The sequence below is a fragment of the Oryctolagus cuniculus genome, chromosome 3 (assembly GCF_964237555.1).
Source record: "Oryctolagus cuniculus chromosome 3, mOryCun1.1, whole genome shotgun sequence".
Classification (NCBI taxonomy): Eukaryota; Metazoa; Chordata; class Mammalia; order Lagomorpha; family Leporidae; genus Oryctolagus; species Oryctolagus cuniculus.
In genome coordinates this window covers 136614390-136631738 of record NC_091434.1, presented here as the reverse complement: position 1 = coordinate 136631738, position 17349 = coordinate 136614390, and the positions used below count along the sequence as shown (strand labels likewise).

The 17349-nt window shown below is 42.4% G+C and overlaps 1 protein-coding gene and 1 non-coding gene across 5 annotated transcripts in view; both read left to right on the top strand.

Moving 5' to 3' along the window:
- The window catches only part of LOC100357899 (B cell receptor associated protein 29), a 70396-nt gene that overhangs the window by 19862 nt on the left and 33185 nt on the right, over positions 1 to 17349 (top strand). The window lies entirely within an intron of this gene.
- Positions 5360 to 5452, top strand: LOC127491932 (small nucleolar RNA U109). Its single transcript, XR_007920856.2, has one exon. It is a non-coding gene; the product is annotated as a small nucleolar RNA U109 (small nucleolar RNA).

Here is a 17349-nt window from a genome sequence, read left to right as displayed (position 1 = left end):
TGGAGTAATTAGGAAGGGCACTGTTATGGAAAATGAGAAACAAAGCTTCGAAGAATTTATAAAGTTTGAAAGCTCTCATGATAGAAAAAGACTTTACAGGAGAATATTTCAAGAAATTCATGGAAAGTGGGAATTAAAAGCTAAGTTTATTTGGTACAAAAATGTTGAAATCCACATACAATTTTTTTTCTTTTTTTCCCCTAAAAACCTATTACTTAAGGTATACAAACTTCACATATTTCATAAATATGACTTTAGGAACATAGTGATTCTTGCCACTGTGCCCGTACTCTCACCTGCACTCCCATCCTTCTTCCTCATCCATCTCCTATTCCCATTCTTATTTTTTAAATATTTATTTATTTATTTATTTGAAAGGTAGAGTTACAGAGAGGCAGAGGCAGAGAGAGAGGTCTTCCATCTGCTGGTTCACTCCACAGATGGCTGCATTGGCCAGAGTTGCACTGATCAGGAGTCAGGAGCTTCCTCCAGGTCTCCCACGCAGGCACAGGGGCTCAAGAACTTGGGCTGTCCTCTGCTGTTTTCCCAGGCCACAGCAGAGAACTGAATCAGAGCCCGTATGGGATGCTGGGACTGCAGGAGGCAGCTTCACCTGCTATGCCACAGTGCCGGCCCTTCCCATTCTTATTTTTTACTAAGATCTATTTTCAATTTACTTTATACACAGAAGATTAACTCTACACTAAGTAAAGAGTTCAACAAATAGTATGAAAAAAAAATATGTTCCTGAACAGTTTTTTGATTTTTGATTTCTTCTATGATCCACTGTTCATTCAAGAGCATGTTCTGTCTCCATGTGTTTGCATATGTTCTAGAGATTCTTGAGTTACAGATCTCCAGCTTCATTCCACTGTGGTCTGAGAAGATGTATGATATGATTTAGATTGTTTTGAATTTCCTGAGACTTCCTCTACGACCTAGCCTGTGGTCTATTCTAGAGAAAGTTCCATGAACTGGTGAGAAGAATGTATATTCTCCAACTGTAGTATCAAAAGTTCTGTAGATATCCTTTAGTTCCATTTGGTCTGTAGTGTCGATAAACTCTGTTGTTCCCTTGCTGATTTTCTGTCTAGTTGATCTATCCGTCACTGAAAGTAAAGTATTGAAGTCCCCCATTACTATTGTATTTGAGTCTATCTCCCTTTAGATCCTTCAACATTTCTTTTAAATAGCCAGGTGCCCTGTAATTAGGTGCATATACATTCATTATAGTCATATCTTCCTATTGAACTGTTCCCTTAATCACTTCATAGTGCCCTTCTTTGCCTCTTAACAGTTTTTGTGTTAAAGTCTATTTTGTCTGATATTAGGATGGCTACATCAGCTCTTTTTTGGTTTCTGTTAGCATGGAATATCTTTTTCCATCCTTTCAGTCTGCATGTATCTTTGTTGGTGAGATGTGTTTCTTGTAGACAGCAAATAGCAAATAGATAGGTTGCTTTTTTTTTTTTTTAATCCATTCAGGCAGAGTGTTGAGGCCATTTACTTACATTCAAGGTGACTATTGATAAGTAACAACGTGGCCCTGCCATTTTGCCATAAATATTCTTATTGTTTACTTTGGATTTCCTTTATACTTTTACTGAGAGATTTTCTGCCTTTACCCTCTTTCATAGTGATGACCATGTTTCTGTGTGTAGCACATCCTTAAGCATCTTTTATAAAGCTGGAGGAGTGGCAACAAATTCTGTCAACTTCTGTTTGTTATGGAAGGTCTTTATTTACCTTCATTCATAAATGAGAGCTTTGCAAGATACAATATTTTGGATTGACAGTTTTTTTATCTTAAGACTTGGAATATATCTTGCCATTCTTTCCTAGCCTGTAGGGTTTCTGATAAGAAGTCACGGGGCTGGCGCCATGGCTCACTTGGTTAATCCTCCACCTGTGGTGCTGGCATCCCATATGGGTGCCAGGTTCTAGCCCTGGTTGCTCCTTTTCCAGTCCAGCTCTCTGCTGTGGCCCGGGAGGGCAGTGGAGGATGGCCCAAGTGCTTGAGCCCCTGTACCCAAATGGGAGACCAGGGGGAAGCACCTGGCTCCTGGCTTTGGACCAGCACAGTGCTGGCTGTTGCAGCCATTTGGGGAGTGAACCAACAGAGGGAAGACCTTTCTCTCTGTCTCTCTCTTTCACTGTCTGTCTTTCAAATAAATTGAAAAAAAAAAAAAAAGCTATGAGTCTAATTGGAGATCCTCTGAAAGTTACCTGGCATTTCTCCTATGCACATTTTAGAATTGTTTCTTTATGTTTTACTATGGAGAGTTTGACTACAATGTGTCATGGTGAGGATCTTTTCTGTTCATGTTTATTAGGAATTCTATATGCTTCCTACACTTGGACGTCCCTTTTTGTCTCCAAATTATGGAAGTTTTCTGTAATTATTTCACTATAAAGGCCTTCTACCCATTTTCTCTATCCATGCCTTCAGAAACTCCTAAGATCTGTATGCTGGATCATTTGATAGTCTCCCATAAACCTCCAACACAGTTTTTAGTTTTCTAATTTCTTCTCTTTTTTTTTTTCTTTGATCTGACAGTAACATTTCCAGAGAGTTGTCTTCTAACTTGGATATTCTTTAAAAAAAGAAAAAGATTTATTTATTCTACTTGAAAAAGTTACAAAGAGGCAGAGAGAGAGAGAAAAGTCTTCCATCTACTGGTTCATGCCCCAAATGACCGTAACGTCAGGAGCTGGGGCATTCTGGAGCCAGGAGCTTCTTCTGGCTCTCCCAGATGGGTACAGGGTCCCAAGGACTTAGACCATCTTCTACTGCTTTCCCAGGCCGTAGCAGAGAGCTGGATCTAAGTGGAACAGCCAGGACTCAAACTGGCACCTATGAAACTGAGATGTTAAAGAGAAATCAAAATTAAATATTGGAAATGAAGAATTCAAAAGATCAAATAAAAAATGTGGTGGAAAGCCTTAACAAGAGATTTGGAGAGGCAGAAAAAAGATGGCCTCAACGGCCGGCACTGCGCTGATCCAGAGCCAGGAGCTTCTTCCGGGTCTCTCACGTGGGTGCAGGGGCCCAAGAACTTCTGGGTCTTCCCACAAGGATACAGGGACCCAAGGACTTGGGCTGTCTTCTACTGCTTTCCCAGGCCATAGCAGAGAGCTTGGTCGGAGGAGGAGCAGCTGGGACTAGAACCAGTGCCATTATGGGGTGCCGGCACTTCAGGCCAGGGCGTTAACCCACGGCACCACAGCGCTGGCCCCATGGATTTCTTTAATATGTGGATTTGCTTCTAATTACTCCTAAGTAGTCCTACAATCAGTTTTTTTTTTAAAGATTTATTTTATTTATTTATTTGAAAGACTGAGTTAGAGAGAGAGAGGTCTTCCATCTGCTGGTTCACTCCCTAGATGACCACAATGGGCAGAGCTACACTGATCTGAAACCAGGAGCCAGGAACTTCTTCCCCGTCTCCCACATGGGTGCAGGAGCCCAAGGACTTGGGCCATCTTCCACTGCTTTCCCAGGCTATAGCAGAGAGTTGGATCAGAAGAGGAGCAGCCAGGGCTAGGACCAGCACCCTTATGGGATGCCAGCGCTTCAGGCCAGCGCTTTAACCTGCTATGCCACAGTGCCAGCCCCCTACAATCAGTTTTTTGAATTCTGTTTCCAGCATTTCATTGTCAATCCCTTCATTTTCACATTCTAGTACTGAAGTGTTAATTGTGTTAATTTGGGGGCATCCTGTTGTCTTTCTTATTCTTGTTTCTTGAATTGCTGCATTTATATTTGTGGAGACACTTGTTTTGTTTTTTCCCTGTGATGGCTTTTCCCTGTGAATTAGTGGAGTGTCTGCTCTTTCAGTGAATACCCTGAGACATGTGCTGAGTGTGACCAAGGAGCAGTGTTCAGTGTTTCAGGGTGAGGGAAGTGTCCAAAGTGACACCGAAGTAGGGCAAGACAAATTTTTTTTTTCTTTTTTTTTAGGTGAAATTTAATCTGCTCTGTTGGAGTAGTCTCAGGCTCACCTACTCTCCTCCTAAGAGCCCAGTGCCTGGGCATTAGCCCCAGTGGGTACAGTGTTCATCCATGCTGCCCAAGAACCACACAACGGATCCATGCAGTCCTCAGTGTGAGCACAGATCCTGCAGCAATGACCCTCACTGGATAATCAGGGGGTCTGGGGTGTGTGGAGTCACTCACAGTGACTGCCCAAGGACCCAGCCACACCCTGCACCCTCCTGTGCAGCCACAGTGTTTCCACAGTCCCAGCACAGGTCTGACAGCCTCCCGTCAGTTCTCCCAGCAAGACTCAGGTGTCTCTCCGCTGGTTGCTGGGTGTGTGGACAGAAGCTGGTGTAGCTGTTATGTATGTCCAAAATGGTGCTCACCCTCTCAGCTAGTTATAGGACACTAGTGCCATGTGATCAGGGAGAGAGAATCATGCCCTCTTTTTTTTCTTCAAGGTTGGCAAGTACACTGTCCCCACAGGGCCCCAAGCTGGACTCATGCCAGGCTTTTCCCACAGCTTTATTGCCAAAGCTTGGGCTGCTGCAATCTGGTCTCACCTTACTCTCCAAAGCTGGTGCTGAGGCTCTTGGCTGCTGGGGTCCTGAGTTGTGTGCATCCACACCTTCCATGTAGATCCACAGTGTCCCTCTAATTTGCATAGAGTTTTCTCTGTAGTTTTCTCCCTAACTCTTCCCTGGGATTGCACTCTCTCCACTTTTTTTTTTTTTTTTTTTAACTATCTTCCCCTAAACTAGACCAGTAAGCTCCCTCCCTTTTCCATCATTTTGGAATTCCTTATTTTTTTCTTAATATACATTTGTTATCAACTTTTTGAAAACTCCATATATATATATTAGTAAACCTTCTGATCTCCAAAGAGACACTTCAGAGGACTCTTCCAGCATGACTTCTGGCACTTATAAATAAATACTTTTTTAGTATTTGTTCTTTTTTTTTTTTCAAATATTTATTTATTTATTTATTTGAGAGGCATAGTTACATACAAAGAATGGGAAAACAGAAGTCTTCTATCCACTGGTTCACTCCCCAAATGACCACAAGGCCAGAGCTGGGCAGATCCAAAGCCAGAAGCCAAGAGCTTCTTCTGGGTCTCCCACATGAGTGCAGGGGCCCAAGCACTTGAATCATCTTCCACTGCTTTTTCAGGCCATCAGCAGGAAACTGGATCAGAAGTGGAGCAACCATAACTAACTGGCGCCTGTGTGGGATGCCAGTGCCACAGGTGGATGCTTAGCCTACACCACAGTGCCAGCACTAGTATTTATTCTTATAACTAGAGTAAATATGTACCATTAAATCATTGCATGCATACATGCAGTGATTAAAGTAGGCACAATTTTAAAAGTGATTGAGCTGCATGTAGACATGACTGTTCCTCATTCCTTTGGGAACAAGAATATATCTATAACATATGCTATATTTTAAAACAATTCTTTTTTTAAAAAAGATTTCTTTATTTATTTGAAAGAGTTACACAGAGAAGGAGAGGCAGAGAGAGAGAGATCTTCCATCTGCTGGTTCACTCCCCAACTGGCTGCAGTGGCCAGAGCTGAGCCGATCCAAAGCCAGGAGCCAGGGGCTTCCCCTGGGTCCTCCCAGGCTCAGGGACCCAAGGACCTGGGCCTTCTTTCACTGCTTTCCCAGTCTATAGCAAGGAGCCGGATCAGAAGTGGAGCAGCTGGGACTTGAACCGGCACCCATATGGGATGCCAGCATTGTAAGTGGCAGCTTTACCCACTACACCACAGCGCCAGCCCCTAAAACAGAATCTTTTTTTTTTTAAGATTTATTTATTTATTTGAAAGAGTTACACAGAGAGAGAAGAGGCAGAGAGAGAGAAGTCTTCCATCTGCTGGTTCACTCCCCAATTGGCCAAAATGGCTGGAGCTATGCCCATCCGAAGCAGGAGCTTCTTCCAGGTCTCCCACATGGGGGCAGGGGCTCAAGGACTTGGGCTATCTTCTACTGCTTTCCCAGGCCATAGCAGAGAGCTTGATGGGATGCTGGCACTGTAGGTGGTTCATATGGAATGCTGATATGGAATGCTGATGTCCCAGGTGGTGGTTTAAACCACTGTACCATAACATCAGCTAATTCCTTCATTGCAAAATCATTTAATATGGAGGAAAGCATCACACAGTTTTAAAAAGTATATTTATAAAGATAAAGCAGATTTTAAGTAAATTACTTAAAGCATATGCAAACAGAACAGAAACTGACTGTAAAGGTCTCTCATGTTATCAAGCAGTGGTAGCATATAGGCCTTAGGCTTGAGCTGGGAAAGAGAACCTTCTAGTTATCTCTGTAAAGTATTGATAATTCAGTTTTCTTCTTGGGCACTTGCTTACATATCATTTGACTTGCCTCTAAATGAACTAGAATTTTGTTTTACAGACCAACTTTACTACCCTGTAAGATATTACGTTTTTTTTTTTAGTCATCCTTTATTGCCATAAATAAATATACTAATAAACAAATGATACTAAATAGGAACTGGGGTGAAACAAATGATACTAACATAGGAACCAATGATGAAAATAGTCAAAGTGCTTCACAAGAGAAATTGAAGATCAACACAAAATGGGAAAATTACAGGGGAATTACCAACTACATATCAAACCCCTAAATTTCCTACCTTTTACATCCTAAGACATAGCTTTGTATACAAAAATTTAAAACTAGGATTTCCAGCTCCTTACAAATGAACCATATATATGTATACATATATATATGAGAAAGAGAGAGAGGTGTCCACAGAAAGCTCATAGAAAATTGAAATTAAAAGATGTTTATTTTGGTGCAAAAAGTTTTGAAATATATGCATAGTTTTTTTACAATATGCATTTTCCATGTATTTTTTGAAGACCCCTTATATCTATCCTTATTTACTTATTTATTTTATTTGAAAGACAGAGTTAGAGAGGGAGAGACACCAAGAGAGGTCTTCCATCCACTGGTCTAGTCTCCACATGGCCACAATAGCTGGGGCTGGGTCGGGCCAAAGCCAGAAGTAGGAAGCTTCAGCCCGATCTCCTATGTGGGTAGCAGGGACTTAAGCACTGGGACCATCTTCCACTACTTTTCCCAGGTGCATTAGCAGAGAGCTGGATGGAAGTAAAGCAGCTGGCACTCCAACTGGCGCCCATATGGGATGCACAGTTTAACCTGTGCACCACAACACTGGCCCCTAAAAGTCTCAAAATTCAACCCACGAGTGTTTTTCAGTTGTAAATTCTTATGGACACAGATTCAGTTGTCTTTAACCCATGATTATATCAAAGCCACCATCTTATTTTAAATTTGTTAAGGCTTAATAGCAGTGTGATATTTTTGGTCAGATTATAATTTTTCAGAAAGATTTATTTGAAAGAGGAAAAGAAACAGATACTCCACTTGCTGGTTCACTCCCCAAGTGGCTCCAGGACCCAGAAACTCCATTCTGGTCTCCCACATGGCTGGCAGGGACCCAAATACTTGGGCCATCTTTTGCTGCCTTCCCAGGCACTTTAGCAGGAAGCTGGATCAAAATTGGAGCAGTCAGATCTTGAACCGACACTCTAATATTAAATGCTAGTATCACAGGAAAAGGCTTAACCTACTAAGCCGTAATACCAGCCCCATATTATTTATTTATTTTTTCTTTGTTACCTATTGATGAGTTTTTGTGATTTGAATAAAGAGAAATGTGGGCTTTTTTCCTTCTGTTTACTTGTCTGGAGTTTCGGCTCCTTTTACTTATTAATTGAAAAAAATTCAGTTTTGAAAATAATTTGATGGATGTGGCAGTTGGCACTATATAATTGATAATACATTAATTACTTTAAAACAATCAAAATCTATGACCAATCTTTTAGTTAGGTAAATAAAGGATTTATTAGTATATCATATTATCTTATGCTTACTGTAGGACTATACTCCTAGAAATAATAATGTAATGGTGATATGTTATTCTTCTGGTTCCTTGTTACATTCCCATATAGTTATGATGTGTTGCTTTCCTACTAGGTTCTTACCTGTTCCCAAAGTATATACTTATAAAATAAACTGTGTCTTTTAGTGACTAGAAGGAATAGCTATGGGGAAGATGTAAGTAAAGACAAAAATTCAAGAATATGTTATATACAATTGACAATTTTAGCAAGCATAACTCTGTCTAGTTATAATCTCTATAGAGGGCCCTTAAAGCAAGAGAAAGCAGTCTTTCTCCAAAAAAGCTGATAGTCCAGTTGGATGTGTCAAAAATATATACATAAGATTACTGGGATTCAGTCACCCCCTACCCCATGTGATATATAATACATGGATTAGTCTACAAGAAAACATGAGTGGAGAATACTAAATGCATACTGAATATAAGAGTCTTCTAGGTCATAAAGATGTAATCAAGCACAATTCTCTAAATATGTTGGTGAACACAGACCGAAAAATGAGTGAAATGGCGTTATTGTGATTGAGAAGAGCAAAATATCTAACACACTGGTCTGTTAGAAGTTGATGTACAGGGGCCGGCGCTGTGGCGTTAACACCCTGGCCTGAAGTGCTGGCATCCCATATGGGCACCAGTTCGAGTCCTGGCTGCTCCACTTCCCATCCAGCTCTCTGCTATGGCCTGGGATAGCAGTAGAAGATGGCCCAAAAGTAGAAATGACTAAAAAACAGGTGGCAGTAGGATTTGAGAGCTCAGAAGAAAGGCAATCTCAAATTACAATCTAAGCCATCTCATATGCAGACAGCTCAGAGTTACATCAGTTAAAAGAAGAGTCAAGGAGTGCTGAACAGGAAGAGGTCTGAACACAGAACTTGGGCAAATACGAGAGTACTTCAAAAAGTATATGGAAAATAGAATTCAACAATGTTTATTTTAGTGCAGAAGAGTTTTAAAATCCATGCATAGTTTTTTTTCTTGATACACATTTTCCATAAACACCTTTAAAACCCCATGTGAACATGAATTTCAAAATTTTTGCAGCAGAACAAACATGTTTTAAATCTATTTTCCCTGAACTTATTTATTTGAGCATCAGAAAGAGAGATAAACAGAGAGAGAAGGTTCCCATTCACTGGTCACTCCACAGAAGCCCACAACGGCTCAGACTGGGCCTGACCAAACTAGGATCCAGGAACTCAGTTCAGGTCTCCCATGTGGGTGGCAGGAACCCAGCTACTTGAGCCATTACCATTGCCTCCCATAGCCTATGTTAGCAGGAAGCTGGAGTTAGGAGTCAAATTTAGGTACCCAAATGTCAGATGGTGGCATCTTAACCACTAAGCTAAACATTCTGCTATGATCTTTATGAATTGATTTCCTCATATCAACATTTGAGGATTAGGCTGAGAAGAAGCATCAGGTTTTTTGCTTGGTGACTATTAACCTATAGTCTTTGAATCATTTAGTAGTGAAGATCCCCTGGATTCTGGGGGGATGCCTATTTTCAGTATTTAAAAAAAGCCTTGGGCCGGCGCCACAGCTCACTAGGCTAATCCTCTGCCTTGCGGCGCCAGCACACCGGGTTCTAGTCCCGGTCAGGGCACCGGATTCTGTCCCAGTTGCCCCTCTTCCAGGCCAGCTCTCTGCTGTGGCCAGGGAAGGCAGTGGAGGATGGCCTAAGTCCTTAGGCCCTGCACCCCATGGGAGACCAGGAGAAGTACCTGGCTCCTGCCTTCGAATCAACGCGGTGCGCCGGCTGCAGCGTGCCGGCCGCGGCGGCCATTGGAGGGTGAACCAACGGCAAAGGAAGACCTTTCTCTCTGTCTCTCTCTCACTGTCCACCCTGCCTGTAAAAACAAAAAAAAACAAAAAAAAAAAAAACAAAAAAAACACACACACACACACACAAACAAACCTTGTGGGGCTGGCGCTGTGGTGCAGTGAGTTAATGCCCTGGCCTGCGATGCCGGCATCCCATGTGGGTGCCAGTGCGAGACCCAGCTGCTCCACTTCCGATCTAGCTTTCTGCTATGGCCTGGGAAAGCAGTAGATGGCCCAAGTCCTTGGGCCCCTGCACCCTGTGGGAGACCTGGAGGAGGCTGCTGGCTCCGGATTGGCACAGCTCCAGTCATTGCCGCCAGTTGGGGAGTGAACCATCAGATGGAAGACATCTCTCTCTCTGCCTCTCCTCTCTCTGTGTAACTCTGACTTTCAAATAAATAAATAAATCTTTAAAAAAAATAGCCTTATATCTGATGATGCAAATGTATATAGTATAACATGCTATATATAGGGATAAAACTAAGAAAAATGTACTTCAGAAGCTATTTTGTTATTGCCAAAAGAACAGAATGCATGGCTAATAGGTGTTGGAGGAGGGGAGGGTGTTACAAGAAACTGAAACTTGGAAAGCAAATTCTATTGCTTAATCATGCTCCCTCCTCTCTCCCTGGACTGCCTCACCAGTTCCACAAATTGATAGTTCTTCAGAAGGTTTCCTTTGTTGGTTCTCTTTCCATCATGCTTTACTTTCTGCATTGTTGGCAAGAGATTACTGTCAAAGTATTGTAAACATTTGTATTCCAGTAAGTCTTCACATCAAGTGATTTTCTTGCCCTCCAAACTGGACAAATAGCATATTCTCCCACCTCATGGCATGTCCTAGCAACCTTCTTCAACCAAGTACTCCTCAGCAGTCTATCTGATCACTGCTTGGGAACTGGAATTATGCAGGGAGTTAAATAGCAAAGGCGTTTTAGCAATATAGGGTCTTTTCTCTGTTCCATTTTTAAGCATTTCTTATACCTGCTCTGTACAAGGTCTTGTGCTTGTTGTGGAGGACACCAAGATAAATACATTGTTTTCCCAGTCTTCAAGGATGTATAGTTAGACAGATTGACTGATTAAAAAAATTAAAAAAATAAGGCAAGAGGTGATTAAAAAAATAATAATAAAAGTATAATACAGGCCTGGCACTGTGGTGTAGAAGGTAAAACCACTGCCTACAGTGCCAGCATCCCATATGGGTGCCAGTTCAAGTCCCAGCTGCTCCTCTACCAATCCAGCTCTCTGCTATGGCCTGGGAAAGCAGTGGAAGATGGCCCAAGTCCTTGAGACCCTGCATTCATGTAGGTGATCTGGAGGAAGCTCCTGGCTCCTTACTTCAGATCAGCCTAGCTCCAACTGTTGCAGCCATTTGGGGAATGAACCAGTAGATGGAAGACACCCTTCTCTGCCTCCATGCCTCCTTCCCTCTCTTCCTCCCTCTTTCCCTCTTTCCCTCTTTCCCTCTTTCCCTCCTTCCCTCCTTCCCTCTTTCCTTTCTTCCCTCCTTTCCACCCTCTCTCCCTCTCTCTGCCTCTTGTAACTCTTTCAAATCAGTAAATCTTTTTTATTAATTTATTTGAAAGTCAGAGTTACACAGAGAGAGAAGGAGAGGCAAAGAGAGATAGAGAGAGATCTTCCATCCACTGGTTCACTCCCCAGATGGCTGCAACAGCTGGAGCTGTGCTGATCCAAAGCCAGGAGCCAGGAGCCAGGAGCCTCCTCCAGGTCTCCCACGCGGGTCCAAGAGCCCAAGGACTTGGGCCATCTTCTACTGCTTTCTCAGGCCATAGCAGAGAGCTGGATTGGAAGTGGAGCAGCCGGGTCTTTAACTGGTGCCCATATGGGATACCGGCACTGCAGGCGGCAGCCTAACCTGCTACACCAGAGCACCGGCCTCCATAAATAAATAAATCTTAAAAAAAAAAAAAAAAAGTGTATTACAAAGTGCTTATGGTAGCACAGGGGAGAGCATGATTGTTTGTTACTGACACAGTTGGGGAAAAAGTAGTCAAGGATGGGAGGGATTTCAGAAGTAAACATGGGAAGTGAGTGTATTCCTCTGGCTTCTGGAATGCACGTGACCCAAGGATGAGAAGCCATTGTGACTGAGCTTATGGCAAGGCAGGGTGGGCATGATAGCAGCAGGAAAAAGCTGAGACAGGCTGGGGCAGGGTGGAGTGGGCACTATGCTTTCTAAAAAGAAATCAAAATTCTAAAATGTTCATTCTAAAATGAACAGAGAAGAAACAGCAGGTTTTCAGCAAGAAAATGTAGCTCCAGAAATAGTCCTTTGCCAAAGAATTTGTGGACAGAGATTTAGGTAAAAGAAAATAACGCTCAAGTGTTTCAAAGTCTTTTAAGAATTCTCCTGAGGCCGGTGCTGTGACATAGTGGATAAAGCCGCCACCTGCAGTGTTGGCATCCCATTTGGGCACCAGTTCGAGTCCTAGCTGTTCCACTTCCGATCCAGCTCTCTGCTATGGCCTGGGAAAGCAGTAGAAGATAGCCCAAGTTCTTGAGCCCCTGCACCCACATGGGAGACCAGGAGGAGAATTCTGGCTCCTGGCTTCAGATTGGCACAGCTCCAGCCGTTGCTGCCATCTGGGGAGTGAACCAGCAGATGGAAGACCTCCCTCTTTCTCTCTGCCTCTCTGCAACTCTGCTTTTCAAATAAATAAATCTTAAAAAAAAAAAAAAGAATTCTCCTGCATAGTTTAAAGTAGTGAAGACATGTAGATAATATTTGGAAATATGGAATTTAAAGTTACTCAAAACTTTATTATGAAAAATTACTTTAGTTATTTGAAAGAGTTACAGAGAGAGGTAGAGACAGAGAGAGAGGTCTTCCATGCACTGGTTCACTCCCCAAATGGCCACCATAACTGGGGCTCCACCAGGTAAAAGCCAAGATCCAGGAGCTTCTTCCGGGTCTCCCATGTGGGTGCAGGGGCCCAAGTACTTGGGCCATCTTCTGCTGCTTTCCCAGAAGTATTAGCAGGAGCTGGATTGGAAGTGGAACAGCCAGGATTCAAACTGATGCCCGAATGGGATGCCCGCACTGCAGGCCAGGGCATTAACCCGCAGCACCACAGTACTGACTCCTCAAGCTTGATTTTGAGACTAGCTTTTGGCTCTGTGGGACCATGGGGAAGTTATTCACTGTAAGCTATAGTTCTTCATGACGTTGTTGGTGCTCACGCTTGGTTTACATTGATACTAAAAGCTTTGACTAATATTCTGAAAAAAAAATTATTTTATCAAAACTAAAACGTTTTCCCCAAATTTAAGGATAATTTTTCTATGGTATTTCCTTTCCAAACACATTTTATGTTGCCTTTTTCTATATCATAATAAAAAGGTAGTAAAACTTAAGGTACAATCTGTTATAAGCTTTTTAAACTCAGAGAAAAAGGTCTCTCAAAGCCTGAACAATGGTGAAATATGTAATGTTAGATGTTTGAATTGTTCGTTTGCTAATTAAATCTGGGGTTTGTTTGTAAAGCCAAAGTATAATGGAACTGTTCTTTCCAATGAGTGTTTTGGAATTAGATTAGTCAGGCCCAGGATGTTTTCATTGCTCAGTGTGTAAAAGGGATGAACACCAATGAGGTGAATTAGTTTTAAGACACTGGAACACGAGTTTTTTCCTTTAGAAGTTGCCTAATGAGGGCATTTCCATGTGAAAATTCAACCAGCGTCTCAAATCAATTTACCCCAAATTGAGCTGCTTATTTTCTACAAATTGTTTCTTCTTTTGGTTCTTGACTCAGTCACTTTTAAAGTAGATGGAAAGCAATCAGCTAGGAAAATGAGCTGGAAAATTAAAGGATGAAAAACTGTCTTCCTGAAACTAAATTTTATTGCACCATCCGCTGTCTATCTGGGTAGCCTATATTCTGTGAAGAAAACTGATAGAGATAAAGCGGGGAAAAAAAAAAAGGTTTTAAATTTCCAGTGTAATTTGGACCATCTTCTTATGTTCTGATACTTTGTTTTACAGTGTTTTTGAGTACATGTATAATCTAAGACAAACTGATAAAACTTAAAGTGTTGCTTTAGGACAAGGGTCAGCAAACTGTGCCCACTGGGCCAAATACAGCCTGCTGTCTTGTTTTTATAAAGTAAAATTTTTCCATCAAAACCATTATTTTCTGTGGCTTGAGTTAAGTAGTTTTGGTGGAGACTGAGAGACCTGGAACCGTTTACAGAAACAGTTTACTAATCTAGTTAGGGTCTTCAAATGAAGAAAAGTGCTTTTTTACTATAAATGAGATCATGCTGAAAAAAAATTTTATTAGTGTTATAAAATGTGTGCACTTCAGTGTTGTGGAACTAATTTTGATTGGATTAATTTAAGGTATTATATATGCTTATATGTAGTAAAGCTAGTTTTTTGTATATAGACAAAGCAAATTCACTCCTTCAGAGAATTAGAAATTGGTAATTCTAGATTTCACATGTTGCTTCTATGTATGCATGAAATTGCTTTTTTATAAAATATACTCTTTTTTTAAGGTTTATTTATTTATTTGAAAAGCAAAGTTACAGAGAGGCAGAGGCAGAAGAGAGAGGTCTTCCATCTGCTGGTTCACTTCCCAAATGGCCGCAACAGCTGGAGCTGCACCTATCCAAAGCCAAGATCCAGGAGCTTCTTTGGGTCTCCTATGTGGATGCAGGGGCCCAAGGACTTAGGCCATCTTCTACTGCTTTCCCAGACGATAGCAGAGAGCTGGGTTTGAAAGTGGAATTGCCAGGACTCAAACTAGCACCCATATGGAATGCCCAAGGCCTGGATCAAGGAGCTTCTTCTGGATCTCCTATGTGGATCCACGGTCTTCTTCTGGGTCTCCAAGGACTTGGGCCATCTTCTACTGCTTTTCCAGGCCATAGCAGAAAGCTGGGTTGGAAGTGGAGCAGCCAGGACTCGAACCGGTGGCTATATGAGATGCTGGCACTGCAGGTGGCAGCTTTACACGCTATGCCACAGCGACAGCCCCTAAAATACACTCTTTTCAAAAGAGTTTGTCAATCTGTACTTAAATTTAAGATCTGTGCCTCAAAACCACATTCTGATTTTAAAGCTCAAAGTACCCTATTAATAGTTTATAATCATTCTTTGCTTAAAATAGAATCGAAATTGTTTTCTTAGATGCTTTATTTGGCAACCTCAGATTAATAAAGTTTTCATGTATGTTTTGATATTTCCTTCACCAGCAGTACATTCAGTGGGATTGTTTTATTTGTTGATTTCGAAAACCTCAGAGTGCCAGTAACTTGTGTAACCATCAGTGTGCCTTAAATCCACATTTTTTCTAAAACACTCTGCCCATGAGCTTCATTTAATTTCCTGGTACCCTAGAAGGTATTATCAGGCACTAGTTTACCTCATAATAGGTAGGGAGATTGAGAAACACATACATACATACAGGGGCTGGAATTATGGCGTAACAGATTAAGCCTCTACCTAAAATACCAGCATCCTATGTGGGCGCCAGTTTGAGTCCCAGTTGCTCCACTTCTGATCCAGCTCCCTGCTAATGCCCCAGGGAAAGCAGTGGAAAATGGCCCAAGTACTTAGGCCCCAGCACCCATGTGGAAGACTCGGATGAAGCGCCTGGCTCCTGGCTTCTGCTTGACCCAGCCTCAGCTGTTGAGGCCATTTAGAGAGTGAACCAGTGGATGAAAGATCTCTCTCTCTCCCTCTCCATCTCTCTCTCCTCCTTCCCTTTCCCTCTTCTCTCTCCTCTCTCCCTTCTGCTTCTCCTCCTCCCTCTCTATAACTCCTTCAAAATAAATACATCTTTAAAAAGAGAGAAGACTCACATATACACACAAAAATCATTTCTCTGCTCCTTTGTCTTTTCATGAGGAAAATAGAAGTATATGTAGTTTTACTCATTGATTGCTTTATATCATTATTGTTTGTGTAGCAATTTGCTAAAGCATGTCCCAGTGTAATCTCTTAAGTTTGGCCTCCTCGAATTACTTCTAGAACAGTTTAAAAAAAACAAAATAAAACACAGTCATTCCCTAGTACTGTTTATTCTGACTATAAATTCTTTCTTTTTGAGCCGGCGCCGCAGCTCACTAGGCTAATCCTCCGCCTTGCAGCGCCGGCACACCGGGTTCTAGTCCCAGTTGGGGCACCGGATTCTGTCCCGGTTGCCCCTCTTCCAGGCCAGCTCTCTGCTGTGGCCAGGGAGTGCAGTGGAGGATGGCCCAGGTGCTTGGGCCCTGCACCCCATGGGAGACCAGGAGAAGTACCTGGCTCCTGCCATTGGATCAGTGCGGTGTGCCGACCGCAGCACGCCGGCCGTGGCAGCCATTGGAGGGTGAACAACAGCAAAGGAAGACCTTTCTCTCTGTCTCTCTGTCTCTCACTGTCCACTCTGCCTGTCAAAAAAAAAATTTTTTTTTTTCTTTGAAAGGTAGAGATAAATAGATCTTAGATCTGGTTCACTCTCCACATGCTGGGCTAAAGCCAAGAGCTGGGAACTCAGTTCAGGTCTCCCACATGGGTGGCAGGGGCCCAACTTCTAGACCCGTCATCTGCTACCTTGCAGGGTACACATTAGCAGGAAACCGGAATTGGAGATTGAACCCACGCATCCTAAGGGGCATCTTAACTGCTGCACCACAGGCCAAACTATTTCATACTCTTTATTGACTCTTGTGATCTGAACCCAAGCATCACCTCCATCTTTAGCCAATATAGGTGGCTGTCTTCAGGACCAGCTTTGTGGCTTAATGGGAAAAGCTGCCACCTGTGACACTGGCATCCCATATGGGTACCTGTTTGAGACCTGGCTGCTCTACTTCCGATCCAGCTCCCTGGTAATGCACTTGGGAAAGTAACAGAAGATGGACCAAGTACTTGGGCCCCTCATCCACATGGGAGATCAAGATAAAGTTCCAGACAGGCTCTTAGCTTCAGCCTGGCCAGCATCACCTGTTGCAACTATTTGGGGAGTGAACCAGCAGATGCAAGGTCTCTCTATGTCCCTGTCTCTTCTTCTTTCTCTGTAACTCTGCCTTTCAAATAATCTTTTTTTTTAAAAAAAATGTATGTCTTCTACTTTATAGAGAGTCATAATTAGTAGTTCTATCAAGGGGTGTTTCATCACCTTTGCCTGGTAGTGTAGGTTGTCTGCCTACAACAGTCTTCTTCACTCCTCTGTATATTGTATGCTCCTTCTTCAGCTACAGCATTGCCACTCTAGGAGGCTTCCCACAAACCCCTATCCCTTTAAGTTGAGTTGGGTGTCTTCTATGCTTCTATATCCCTGATTGGTTATTTATTGATAGTACACTCCAGAGAAATTATCTTTTTATTTATAAATCTCTTTTTTTAAGATATTTATTTATTTGAGAGGCAGAGAGAGAGAGAGGTGTTCCATCCTGTGGTTCACTCCCCAGATGGCCGTAACGGCTGGAACTGTACCAATCTGAAAGCCAGGAGCCTGTAACTTCTTCCAGGTCTCCCAAGATGGCACTTGGACCATCTTCTGTTGCTTTCCCAGGCCATAGCAAAGAGCTAAGTTGGAAGTGGAGCAGCCAGGACTCAAACCCGTGCCCATATGGGATGCCA